Here is a 13,971-nt window from a genome sequence, read left to right on the forward strand (position 1 = left end):
TAAGAACATTTCTCTAAAACATGTCCTCATGGGGCAGCTAGGAGGCACAGTGAATAGAGCACCAGCCCTGGAGTCAAGAGAACCTGACTTCATATGTGGCCTCAGACACTTAACTCGTTTACTAGCTATGTGACTTTGGACAAGTCACCTTCCTCCCTTAAAAAAAAAGGGGAATAAAGGGAAAAAAAAAAAACAAAACCACGGTCTCAGAACACTCATATTGACTGGATACTTTGCAATAATGAGCAATCAAAGTATATAACCATTCCATTTTCTTACAGGGTAAGTTAGAGCTTGAAGGAACTCTAGAAGCCACCTAGTCTGACCCCTCATTTAACAAATGAGGAAACTGAGGTCCAGAGTTGAAAGGGACTTGCCCAAGGTCACATTGGTCTTGGGCAAAAGGGTCATGATATGGATCCAGTTCCTGCTGCATGTCCAAGGTTCTATCCACTGCACCACACAACCTTGTGCTTTTCTTAAATAAAATAAAAATAATCTATCAAATGGCTGATTTCTCCCTGCTTTGTATGCATCTAATCATTAAAAAAAAAAACTAAAAATCATGTGGTGTTATTGTTGAGTTATTTCACTCATGTCCGATTTTCCATGACCCCATTTGGGGTTTTCTTGGCAGAGGTAGTGGAGTGGTTTTGTGTTGTTCTAACAATTCAAATAGGCATTATGCACAATCTCACAAGCCAGTATGGTGGAGGGAAAAAGCAAAAGCCTGTGAATGTGAGCCCTTCCTCTCTACATACCAATAACAACAGCTAACATTTATATAAGTCTTGCTTTGCAAAACCCTTTGCAAATATTACTTCATTTGAGCCTCCTGATAACCCTATGAGGTGTGTACTTCGTGTATTACCATCCATATCTGCAGATGAGGAAAATAATGTTCAAGAAGATTAAGTAAATGTTCTTGTGAGCAAGTAAGTGTCAGAGGCAGGACTCAAACCCAGGAGTCTTTGACTATAAATCCAGTGCTCTTTCTACTATTTCCAAGAGAAAAAATAAATAAATCTCCCAAGCCCAGAGCATACATGTATCCTTCCTTTTGTAGGTCTCAAAGGAACATACACCTACCTCAGAGGCAATCTAGACTAACCCCCTAATATTACAGGTAAAGAAACTGAGATCTGAAGTGATGAACATGAGAGATGAGACTTGAACACAGGTCCTCAACTCCAGAATAAAGGCTTTTTCCACTGCACCTCTCTGCCCCTGAGAATCACCAGTACTTCTTGAGTCATAATTAGATGCATGAATTCAGTTCATAGATTACTATCTGATCTGGGATGTCATATTCAATCAATCAATCAATAATAATAGCATTTATATATTGCTTTAGGGCTTGAAAAATGCTTTACAAATATCTCATTTTATCCCAACAACAACCCTGGGAAACAGGTACTATTATCAACCCTATTTTCCAGATGAAGAAATGGAGGAGACAGAGGTTAAACCACTTACCCAGAGTCACACAGCTAGTGTTTGAGGTCAAATTTGAACTCAAATCTTCCTGACCCCAAGTCCAGCACTCTATCCATAAGTATCTAATGAGCACCCATCATGCTTATAGTAGAATGCACTTAACCTTAGTTACCTTTCTCAGTTTCCTTTTTTTACAAAACATTTTGTAAACAGAGCATTTTGGTAGAATGTTTGGTGAATATTTGAGCTCACAAATAGGATGAGGGGTAAAAAACCCTTCCCTAACCTCAGATGGACCAAAATTGCCAGTGTCCCAATGGAAAGGTGCATGGTGAGTATAGGAGGGTGCAGTACATTGCCAATTAATGATGATTTCCATGTAAGAAGTATCATTAGAGACATTGTCGAATATGTGATGAACGGAAAAGGAGTTGAGTTGATGCTTTGACGTTGACAAATTACGAGATAAACTGGACAAGCATCACCATATTAAAAACAACCTAGAGGATGGCCTCTGGCACTTTGGGTAGAGCCTCTATGGAAATTTATGGAAGGATGTGGGTGAGAAGCTCACAGGCTTTGAAGACCATGGATGAAATGCAATTCTATCCTAATGGAGGGAGTGGCCTCACTGATGAGATCATAGATTCATTTAAAAGTTTAAGAAATTAAAAAAAAAAAGATCTGGTCATAGAATGCCATTCTAGGGAGGGGGAGAGTAAGAAGTTTCCACCCTATGTGGCAATGGCTGTGACCAATGCAGTGTTATGCTTGAAAAGAGAGCTTGGATCATGGAAACATATGGCTAAGTCACCTGGTTTACTGACTTATACATACTAACAACATTCTTTATGACAATTGGACAGGTATCCCGTGCAAGGGATAGGGACTAGAAATTATCCAGCAATATTCCCACAAACATCATGCTAAAGACCATTTCATAATTGATTTTCACATTTTCCCAATTTCTAATCTATTAGATTGTAAACTCCTGGAGGGCAGGGACTGTCTTTTGTTTCTCTTTGTAACCCCAGCATGTAGCACAGTGCCTGGCCCATAGAAAGTGCTTAATAAATATTTATTGATTGATTGGTCATTTGTTCTGGTCTTTTCTTTCTGGGTTTAGAATTTTAATCTCTCATGGAAAAATGATTAGATGTGACAAGTTGTAGAATCATGCCTATCTACACATCAAGGCCCTCCCTAGAGGGGTATAGGCCAGAGGCAAACCATGTGATCACTCTGTGTGGTCCTCCCCCATACTACATCACTATTTTTACCCAGGTGAAATCCAGTTCAAATGAATGACAAAGGAGTTCTTAAGGAAAAGAAAGAATGAAGCTGTCACAGGAGGGTGTCATGTAGCCCAGAGGGAATACAGGAAGGGTAAAGGGGATCATCTCACTGGGCAATCAGTGAGATTCCCTCTCACTTTCTCCCCCCAAATGCTACTTTGATGACTGACTCTGTGTGCCTCAGGTCTTTTGACAGCACCAGCTTATGGTACAACCTCCTTCATTCCCTGGTCCCTGAAGCGGACCCAGAGCAATTGCCCCAATTTTCTGTAGCTGATGGACAGCTCCACTCTCCAGAGTAAAGCAATAGGCCCATTTACAGACTCAATGATTTCTTGGAATTTACCATGGTGGGTGAAGAGTGGACAAAGAGATGTACTTAAAGCAGAGGGAGTGAGGCCATAGGAGACAGGAATGGGCACAAATGAGCAAAGAATGGGTGAGAAAGAACCAACAAGGAAAAGAGCCAAGTCAGACAGGCAAAAAGCAGGCATTTCCTTAGAAGAGAGCAATGGATGTATTGAACATAGTTCATATGTCCCTCTCTTCCATGGACTGCAACATCTTAACCTGAGATGGTCACTTTACTAACCCTACTCACTCTATGCACGTTCCTTGTCATTCAGCCATTTCAGTCATTCCCCACTGATTCTTCGTGATCCCATTAGGGGTTTTCTGGGCTGCTTTGCCTTTGCCTTCTCTAATGCATGTTCCTAGACACTACAATTTGTAGATTTGCAGAATTCCCAAAGCATCTTTAGTTCTCTCCAGAATCACTCAGCTCATTGACTGAGAGGAAAGGTCCTGGTGTTTTGACTTTAAGCATTTGTGGAATAGCACAATATCAAAAAGGTGAGGGAGGAAAGAAGAGATGAACTCCAAATGGCCAATCAGATTCTGAGCACCATCAAGAAAGAGAGTTAGGATAAGCTGGAGTATCTTATTATGGGGTATGTTGGATGTGAAGCAAGAGGAATTGAGTTCAAAGCCAGCTCTGCCACTTACTACTTCTGGAACCTTGAGGAAGATGCTTTACAGCGTGAGGCCTTGGTTTCTTCATCCCCAGTGAAGGGGCTGAACTACATGACCCCTTCTAGCTCTAAAGCTATGGTCCTATCATATTATACTCACGGGGTGTGTGTATGGTGTAGCCTCTCAGAACCCAGTCAGTCTTTAGTGATCTCACCTTCCCCAAATTAAGATAGATAGGTGTTATATAGACAAATTAGATAGATGATAAAGAGGATGGATAGAGAGGAGAGAGAGAAAGATTGATAGAGACAGATAGACATAGATGTAGATAGACAGATATACATATAGACATAGATAGATATAGATAGATGATAGACAGACAGACAAACATAGACACAGACAGATAGATATAAATAGACAGGGATAGATAGATAGATAGATAGATAGATAGATAGATAGATAGATAGATAGATAGATAGATAGATAGATAGATAAATGAATGGATAAATGGGTGGATAAATAGATAGATAGTTGGGTCAATGTTATGTAGACAGATTAGATAGATGATAAATGTTAGAGAGATATAGATCTATGTTATATATTTATGAGAAAATATTTATAAGATTAGAGTTTGGTGGAGGTCTGGTAGGGTTAGATAAGGAATATAGATTATGGTTAGAGTTAGGTTAGAGTTAGGGGTCCAATTAGGTAGATATGGAATATATGTGTAAGTATATATACTTATGCATATATGAATATACTTACACATATACATGTGATATCTCCCAAGAGAAGGCAAGCTCCTTGAGAGTAGAGGCCATCTATTCTTTTTTTTCTATATCCCAAAGTATATGGTAGATAGCATGATATAGTCAGACCTGAAGGTATCACCAGCACATCTAAGGCACTGACACAGAAGATGAAGAAAAAAAAACAATAATTGAAAGACTAGAGGAGGGAGGGAGAGAAGGCAGAGAGGAGAGCAGAGTGCCAACCTTGAAGCCACAAGGAACTAGGTCCAGGTCCTACCTGTGTAACATCCCAGCTATGAAAGGTTAAACAAGTTACCTCACTCCTCATTTCTTTCGAATGGCATCAAACCTGTGGCCCACAATAGTCCCAAGGGCAGTCTGAGCAGATGTGCCTATCCGATGTTAATATGTTGCTGTATTAATAAAAAAAGAAATATCTAAACATATGGTTTTCTAATTCAATATAGGGCCCTCAAGGATCTTTACTGTGTGGCTTAGTGACCCCCTTTCTATTTCAGTTGTACACCACTGCTCTAAACAAATCCTCTAAAGCTAGGAATTGCAGACAAAAGAGTCAGCCTGCATCCATTCAGTTTCTCTGTCTGGATATTCCCTATAACAATAAAATCACAGGTTCAGTTTCCTGTCTCTGAATATTCCAGAATCTTGCACACAGTGGATACTTAATAAATGCCCCCTTGGATGTGAATATTGAATGCAGCTTTGACCAACACTTCTCAAGAAAGCAAAAGAGTTAGCCTTCCAGAGAAAGACAGTTAAAATGATCAAGGGAATGGAGCAGCTGTGAGGTTAGAACTGATTAGGACTCTCCAGTTTCCATAAGTAAATAAATGAATAGATAGGTAGGAAGGTAGATAGATAGATAGACAGACAGACAGACAAACAGACAGACAGACAGACAGACAGACAGACAGACAGATAGATAGATAGATAGATAGATAGATAGATAGATAGATAGATAGACAGACAGATAGATAAAGATAAGATAGACAGACGGATGGACAGACGGGTGGATGGATGGATAGATGGTGGATAAAAAACCCATAGGTTAAGAAGAGATATGATGAAAGCCTATAATATCATAAGTAAGGCAAACAGAATCCTTTCTGCCAAATCCACAGCTAGAGGGGCACCCCCTGAAAGTTCATAAAGGAGAGTTTTCAGGTAAATAAATGAAAATACTTATTTACATAAAAAAACAATAATGTTTGTAGAATTATTCCCATGTCTCATGGAAGGTAAACGTATAAATATGTTCAAGATCAATTTAAACAAGCTCAGAGATGTCAGAACCATAATGAGTGATGAAGATAGGAAGTTGGGCATATCTTCTTAAATTGTAAGGATGACATCATTGCCCAATAACACGTGGGATGGAGCTAGAGGCTGAGTCAATATTACATTTCTTATGTTCTAAAGTGGGTGACAAGAGGATTGGATTTTGAGTCTAAGGACCTAAGCTCAGGTCTTGGCTCCTGCCTCTTGCTATCTGCCTTGGGCAAATCCCCCCATCCTCCAGTCTTAAGTAATTTCTCCTATAAAATAAGGGGGATTGACTAAATGACCTCAAAGGTCGTCTCTGGGTATAAAAATCCTGTAGCAGTGATGGGAGTAAGGAGGAGCAGAGGTAATGGTATTCCCTACTTATATGCAATTCTCTATCTAGTCTCTTCCTCCTTCCTTCCCTCCCTCCCTTTCCTCTTCCCTCGGCTGTTGCTCTGTTTCCTCTCTTCTTTTTCATCATCTTTGCCACTGCCTTTGATATACCAGTGACACCTTCAGGCCTGGTTTAGCCCCATTAAGTGGTTCTCCCAACTAAGAGTGTGCTGACTCCAGTTCCATCATTTCTCTCCTCTGGAAATGAGGCGAGAAGTTGTCACTCCAGATCGCACTTTACTGCCTCGTTGGCCTGATAATCAAAGCATTTTGCTTCTTAATATCTGCTCCACTGTCCTTTCACCATGGGCTCAGGTTAACATCTACCCACGGAAGCCAGAGTGAAGGACATTTCCTTCATCAGCATGACACAAAGATGGACTAGGCTACTTACTTCTTCTCAGAAGCAGAGCCAGGGACGTGGGTGAGCTGTCATAGACTCATATGGTCTCAGAACTGGAATGCATCTCCAGGGTCTGAGCAGGAATCTGTCTGCAATATTCTCTCCCCGTTGTCATCCAGACTTGGACTGAAGGTCTCCAGTGAAGAAGAACCAACAAGCTTCTGAGACAGCCTGTCTTGCTCTTGAGCAGCTAATTAATTGTTACAAAGTTTTTCCTTACATCCAGCCCAGATCTACCTCTGTAACTTTCCCCCATTGTTCCTATTTCTGCCCTATGGAGTTAAGCAGGCTAAGTCTAGCTAGCTCTTACCTCACACAATTGCACTTAGGACAAAATGAGATGATGGAGGCACATGCTTTACAAAGCACTATAGAGATGCTAGTTAGCATTATCAGTGCTGTCATGTTTATTTTTAATGTATTTTCCAAATAGCACTTCAATATTTGAAAATGGTTCTTATGCTTCCCCCACCCCCAAACCTTTTTTTTTTTCTCCAGCTTAAACATTCCCAAATCAATCAAATGCTGGTTATGACAACCCTCACCACCCTAGTTACCCTTCTCTGGACCAGCTTCAATTTAACATCCTTCCTAAAATGTGGCACCTAAAACTGGACATAATGCTTCACTCGTAGTCTGTGGTCTGAGTATGTTGGAAGAAAACACTAGGGGAGGTCAGGTAGCACAGTGAGTAAGAGCACCGGCCCCAGAGTCGGGATGACCTGGGATCGAATCCGAGCTCAGATACTTAGCACCCACCCAAAAACATCTGGCCATGTAACCTTGAGCAAGTTACTTAACCCCAATTGCTTTAGAAAAAGGCCAACCTAGCAGCCCTTCGTGCCCTTACAGACTCACTAAACAAATACAACCTTTTGTTCTTTGGGATTTTCCAACACTCAAGAGTGCATAACAAAACAAAATCATGTCATTTATACAATCATTTGTATTGTCTGTCTACTTTCTTGATGATTTGATTAATCTGCAAGTGCCTTTGTATAGACATTCTCCAATGATACAAATTGTGACCTCTATTATTCTCTTGGCATTCTGGTTCTTATCCATATTTTCCCATAAGCCGTCCATAGAGAATTCACTCAAGTAGTTTTGGCCTTTTGAATATTTTGTGGATACCAATACAGTATTCTAGCTGTTGGAAGGTTCTCCCCCACTCTCACTTTACATGATTGGCCCATTGCTTTTTAACAATCTACAATATGGGGGAAGCTAGGTGGCATAGTGAATAGAGCACTGGCCCTGGAGTCAGGAGGACCTGAGTTCAAATCCAGCCTCAGACACTTGACACACTTACTAGCTCTGTGACCTTGGGCAAGTTACTTAACACCAGTTGCCTTGCCTTCCCCCCCTCCAAATAAACAAACAACAATCTACAATATATAAAAATAACAATTTAGAGTACAAGCTCTTAACCTAGGGGTCCATGGATAGATTTTAGGAAGGTCTGTGAACTTGGATGGGAGAAAAAAAATCTTTAATTTCACCAACTTCTAACTGAAATATAGCATTTCCTTTATTTATGATTTTTTTTAAAACCACCTTATTCTGGGAAGGGGGTCCATAGGCTTCACCAGATTGTCAAAGTAGTCCCTGACAAAATGAAGAGGTAAGAATCCCTGCTCTAGAGGATATTAAAAATTACATTCTATTAAAGTCCCTAACTCTCTCTATGAACCAACCACTCAGTCAATCACTCAAACGTGGTCACAATTTGAAGGTTAAAGATTCTGTATTTGTAGGCACCAGGAGAACCTTGGGATTTAACCATTGGCTCAGTTCACCTAGACCTCACCTTCCTCAGACAGAAGTAAGAAGCAGGTTTCAACTTGATTATGTCTGGGAAAACTGGAATGGGAAGAGAACTCATCTAAGGAGAAAACCAAGAGAACCAAAGCTCTCCTTGACATCACCAGCAAAGTTCTAGTGAACACAGCCTAGAAATATGGTCCTAGAGTAATGCCTAGAGCCCTCAATCTAGATTGCAAGGCCTAACTCTGGAGAAAATCTTCCCCAAACTAAGCATGATTCTAAAGGTACATGATTCTAAATCTAAAGGTACATAGTAATGATAATATTTCTATATTCTACAGAAATTAAGAAACAAAATGGGACTCTAGGTCAATTTGCTGAATGTTCAGGGTCCAGGTTGTTCATCCAATATAAAGACATTCTTGTGTTTGATTAGACTATAAGCTCCATGAAGGCAGGAATTCTGTCTTAACTAAACTTTGCATTTCTTCTTACAATACTTAGCACAGTGCTCTCTGTACATAGTAGGAATTTTAAAGATTGTTGTTAAATTGCATCAGTACTTCCCCAGAAAGCCTATAGGGTCTACCTTTCTCAGATTACCTACTTGAAATGGAGAGATAACTGTGACCTTAGAACATTCCCCTCTGATACTTGTGTTCGCTTATTGGCAGACTTACAGGATCAGACTTGGGGTGGGATTAGGGGTAAGTGGATGATAGGACCAGCATTTCATTAATGAAACTTCTTTACTTGTGCTCATAGTATGGGGAGGTTTTGTTTTTGTTTTTGTTTGTTAACCTAAAAGAACACAGAGTTACCCCAGGACCTGAATGACCTACATGACTGACCTTAGCTTTCCTAACACAGCTTCCTTTCCCACCCCTCCCCCACCTCACCAGCTCCCAACCAGAATGGGATAGGTCTAGGACAAAGCTGCCCCTAGGACTTGACCAGCCCTACATTTTCTGACACAGTTTCCTGGTCATGGAAGGGCATAAAAAGTCCCAGCCATGTGGAATATAGGGTCCTAGGAAGCAATGGATTTCTGATCACCTCCCAAGTAACCTAACCCTTCCATTTCCATATTGAGATGGGCACAGGGAGAAGTGGGGGGAGACAACTTCCAGTGGTCACTAATCAGTGGGATCAAGTGCCTTGCTTTGTTAAGGCAAGTAAACTTCCCCATGTTAAATGTCCAATGACTTGTGATCTCATTTCCTCTACTATGGAACCTAAACTAAGATGATATTGGTGTTAGAACCCTCAGAACTGAGCCTCCAATAGGCAAAATGAAGGGAGAGATGATGGACAGCACCACAATTCATTTAATTGTGAGTAAAACTCTGAACCTTTCCTATGTTTAACCATTGTCAGTGAAGGTATGTTTTCAATTTAACTTTACTGATATCACCTGAATTTCCCTGTGTTCCTCCTTATTTCCATTCCCAAAGATACAACTCATAGCATAAATAAAAAGAGGAAAGAAAGAAATCAGTAAAACAATCAATTCCTTGAAAAAAATCTGACAATAGATGCAATGCTCCACACCCATGGACCCCCCCCCCCCCCGCAACCCCAAACCAAAGATAAGTTTATCATAGGGGCCATATATTGACAGTGCTTCCACTAAAAGGTTCCCACTGATGTCTGATACCCTGATGAAGGTGTCAGCAGTATATGAGTCAGGGCAGGTCCTACCAAGGTGGAAAGAAAGTCTTTGAGTTTAGATCTGGCAATAGATTCAATGTTGGTTTTTGGACGCCCAACTTAGCTAAATTCAGAGAACCTCACAGGAAGCAGATGGGCCCCAAGGTGATGGATATTTTGGTCACAGAAAATTATAAAAACCTTCCACCATGAGGCAGCTAGGTGGTCCCAGGGACAGAATATGGGATTTGTTAAACTATATATATATATAAATGGTAGCCATTATTGTCACTATGGTATGGAGAGGTTCTGATCTATATTGTTGGGGAAATTTTCCATAAGGACAAAATTACAGAACCTTGATTACTGAGTGTTTATCAACATAGAAGTAAAAAAAAATTAGCTCAACTAGTCTGTTCTCTTTCTTTATATCAACTCAGTAAAGAAAAATTCCAGTGCCTATATTATTTGTTGAACACTAGATGACTCCTCTCCGCATAAGCTCCATCTCATGATTTTACATTTTGACTTCAGGGTTATCATGTAAAAAAAAGAAAATTCACAATGCCATTTACCTAGGGACAGGAGAATAAATCCAACATAAATACTTTATCCATTACCAGACCAGATTGAATTCCAATGTATGCGGCCAAATGCATGTTACTATGTCAAACAATCCTAATGGCTTTTGAGGTGGTGCTATTTATGAAATGGACTTCACGTGCTGCAATGTGGCTATCTTCTTGTCTATTTTAATCACTGCCAAGTATTACAAACTAGTAGGTGGGGTGAGGAGATAAGGAAATTTCATGGGCTTGCCCCTTTATTCCTTGTGCTGCTCTGATGATCACAAACCAGAACCACACAGAATGTTAGAGAGAGAAGGCACCCACATATCATCTAACCCAATGTTTCCATTTTACAGATAAAGAAATTGAGGCCAAGACAGGGGAAGCGATTTATCTAAGGTCACATGGCTAATAAGAGGTTAATTCAAGATAGCAATGCCCTATGATACAAAGAGTACCAACTGTAGAGTTGACATCTGGCTTCTTTTTTCTTACTGGATGACCTTGGGCAAGTCAGTTAACCTGCTTACATTTCAGTTTCTTCATCTACAAAACAGAGGGGTCAGACTAAATAACCTTGGAAGTCTCTTCCTGCTCTAAATCCTATGATCCTATACATTTTATCATTCAACCCTAGGTCTTCTGAGTTCAAGTGCACCTCCCAACCACTACCCTTTTTTCTCACTCTTACCATCATTTCCAGTTCTGGAGTCATAATCGAGGCCACACTGCCATTATTCCTGGAGAAAATATGTAAATCTACTCTCTCTATAGCTCCATTCACCATTCATGTGACTTTCCAAACCAAAACATCTTTCCCCTGCCACCATTCTCCTATATGTGTTTTCTATACCTATTAGAACATAAACTCCATGAGGACAGGGGCTATCTCCACTTCTATATTTGTATAGTCAGGCTTAGCACAATGATGGGCACATGCTAAGTGCAAAGTCAGGCAGCTAGGCGGTGCAGGGAATAATCTGCCAGGTCTGGAGTCAGGAAGATATCTTCCTGAGTTCAAATCCAGACTCAGACACTGACTAGCTGTGTGACCCTGGGCAAGTCACTTCACCCTGTTTGCCTCAGTTCCTCATCTATAAAATGGAAAAGGAAATGGCAAACAATGCCAGTATCTTTGCCAAGAAAACCCCAAAGGGGATCACAAAGAATAGACACTACTGAAATGACTGAACAACAAAGTACTAATGAAATACTTTTTCATTCAGTAAGCCATTCATGCCTCCCCCCCCCCCAAATAAACAGCAAAATATCCTCCTTAGGATATCTTCCCCTTCCTACACAACCCCAGTTCTGGACTTTGAAGTATAGGTGCTGCAAAGGTATGGAAGCCATATTCTCCTTATTATAATTGAATTTTTAAAGTGTTGTTGTTAAGTCATTTCAGTTATATACAACTCTTCATGATCCCACTTGGGGTTTCTCTGGCAGAGATATTGGAGTACAGACCCATTATTGGGGTTGCTGATAAACTGAGTCAGTGCAACAATATCTGGGGTGGTACTCTTCTTATTTCTGTTGATGGCACTATCATCTTCCCAGTTACTCAGGTTGGAAACCTAGGAGTCATATTTGATTCAACCCTCTCCTTCTTCCCCACTTCCCCTATATCCATTCCATTGCCAAATTCCTGGGATTTTACCAATACAACTTTTCTTGCACCTATACATTCCTCCCCAGTCCTACCACTATCAATCCAGTTCAAAGCCTCATCGCCTCTAGCCTGGACCATGCAATAGCCGCCTAACTTGTCCCTCCCTTCTCTGATCTACTCTTTATGAGGCTGCCAAAACAATCTCCCTAATGCATATGCTTGATCAGGTCCTTCCTCTTCTTATAAACTTCCAGTGACTCCCTATTGCCTATAGAATCAAATAAAGACTTCATAGTTCGGCATTTCAGGTTCTTCCTAATCTGAATCCACCCTTCATTCCCAGCCTTATTTCCAGTTCCTCCATGTAACCAGGTTCCAGTCTAGTTGGACTACTAGTTATTCCCTGACAGTCTCCCCTCTGTGTGCATTCACATAGGCCATCTGCTCACATCTGGACTCACTATACATTGATCCTAACATTGTGAGGCCATTTTGGTCCTCCTCAAGCATGAAGGACAAGCAGCAACAGCAGACCATCCTCTTACCTCTGGAATGTCCTCCCTCCCTTGAGGTTCAACTCAGCTGCTGCCTCCTCGTGAAGCTCTGCAAATTATGAAATTTTCTCTTCCCCCTTCTCTAATTTTCATATCTATATTTTCACAGATATCTGTCCATCTATGTGTTTATGCACATATGTGGGCATACATATATTTATATATAGTTATGTATGTATGTGTGTAAATGTATATGTTTATGTGTATTATGTATATGTATTATATACATGTGTATGTGTATATGTGTGTGCATATGTATGTATGTATGCATGTATTTTTCAAATGATCCAAAAGAGGATAGAAAAATTCATAGTGAGTGTAAGTAGCTGCAGCATACCAGTTAACAAGCACTTACTATATGCCAGGCATTGTGCTAAGTGTTAGAGATACAAAGGAAGGCAAAAGCTTATAATCTAGTGAGGAGTAAATATGTAAATAGATACATGTGACATACATAATAAGTAGAGGAAAGGTAATCAGAAAAGGGAAGGTATGAACAGAAGAAGAGATCTGATAATCCTCCTGTAAAAGAAGTCCCTTGAGCTAAATAATGAAAAAAAAAGCCAGGGACTCTAAGAGGCAGAGTTGAGGAGGGAGGGCATTCTAGGCATGAGGGACAGCCAGTGCAAAAGCACAGAGATGGGAGCTGGAGAGTTGTGTGAGGACAGAAAGGAACCAAGGAAGCCGGATTGTAAGGTATGTGAAGGGGAGTAAATGGAAGATGACTAGAAACGAAAGAAGGGCTCTTACAATCTAATGATTCAACCACCTCATGTCCCAGATGATGCCTAGACTGGTTAAGTGACTTGTCTGAGGTCACATACAGGTGGAGAGTGGTGGAGCTAAATTCAAACCTGGGTTATCTGATTCCTTCCACTACATCCCTCTCCTTCTGTGCCACCCCTGGCCTTTTTGTGCCTGCAGGTGCAGAGGTAGGAACAAACAAACATCCTCATAAAAAATGGGTGATGGAAACTGCCAATCTTCTGATCGGTAAAACATGCCAACCCCACCCCTGTCCCTATCCCCAAGACTTGTAGAAATGCTAAGGGATTTCGAATGTGAAGAAAAAAAAGACAAAGCAGAAAGCAAAAATTACCCCAAGGATGACAGATATTCTTTAGTAGAGAAACACCTAAAATACCACATCATATGGCACAATCATCATACCATAAGGCTGTAAATCAATTCATACTTAAGTGCTGACTATCTGCTATGGTTAAGGCGTGGCATGGTGGGGGGGGGGGTGTTACAAAAAATTAAAAGATAAACTTCCTACTCTT

Source organism: Petaurus breviceps, unplaced genomic scaffold, assembly GCF_028583685.1.
Source record: "Petaurus breviceps papuanus isolate PSGF00001 unplaced genomic scaffold, PetGlider_PUasm1.0 176, whole genome shotgun sequence".
Classification (NCBI taxonomy): Eukaryota; Metazoa; Chordata; class Mammalia; order Diprotodontia; family Petauridae; genus Petaurus; species Petaurus breviceps.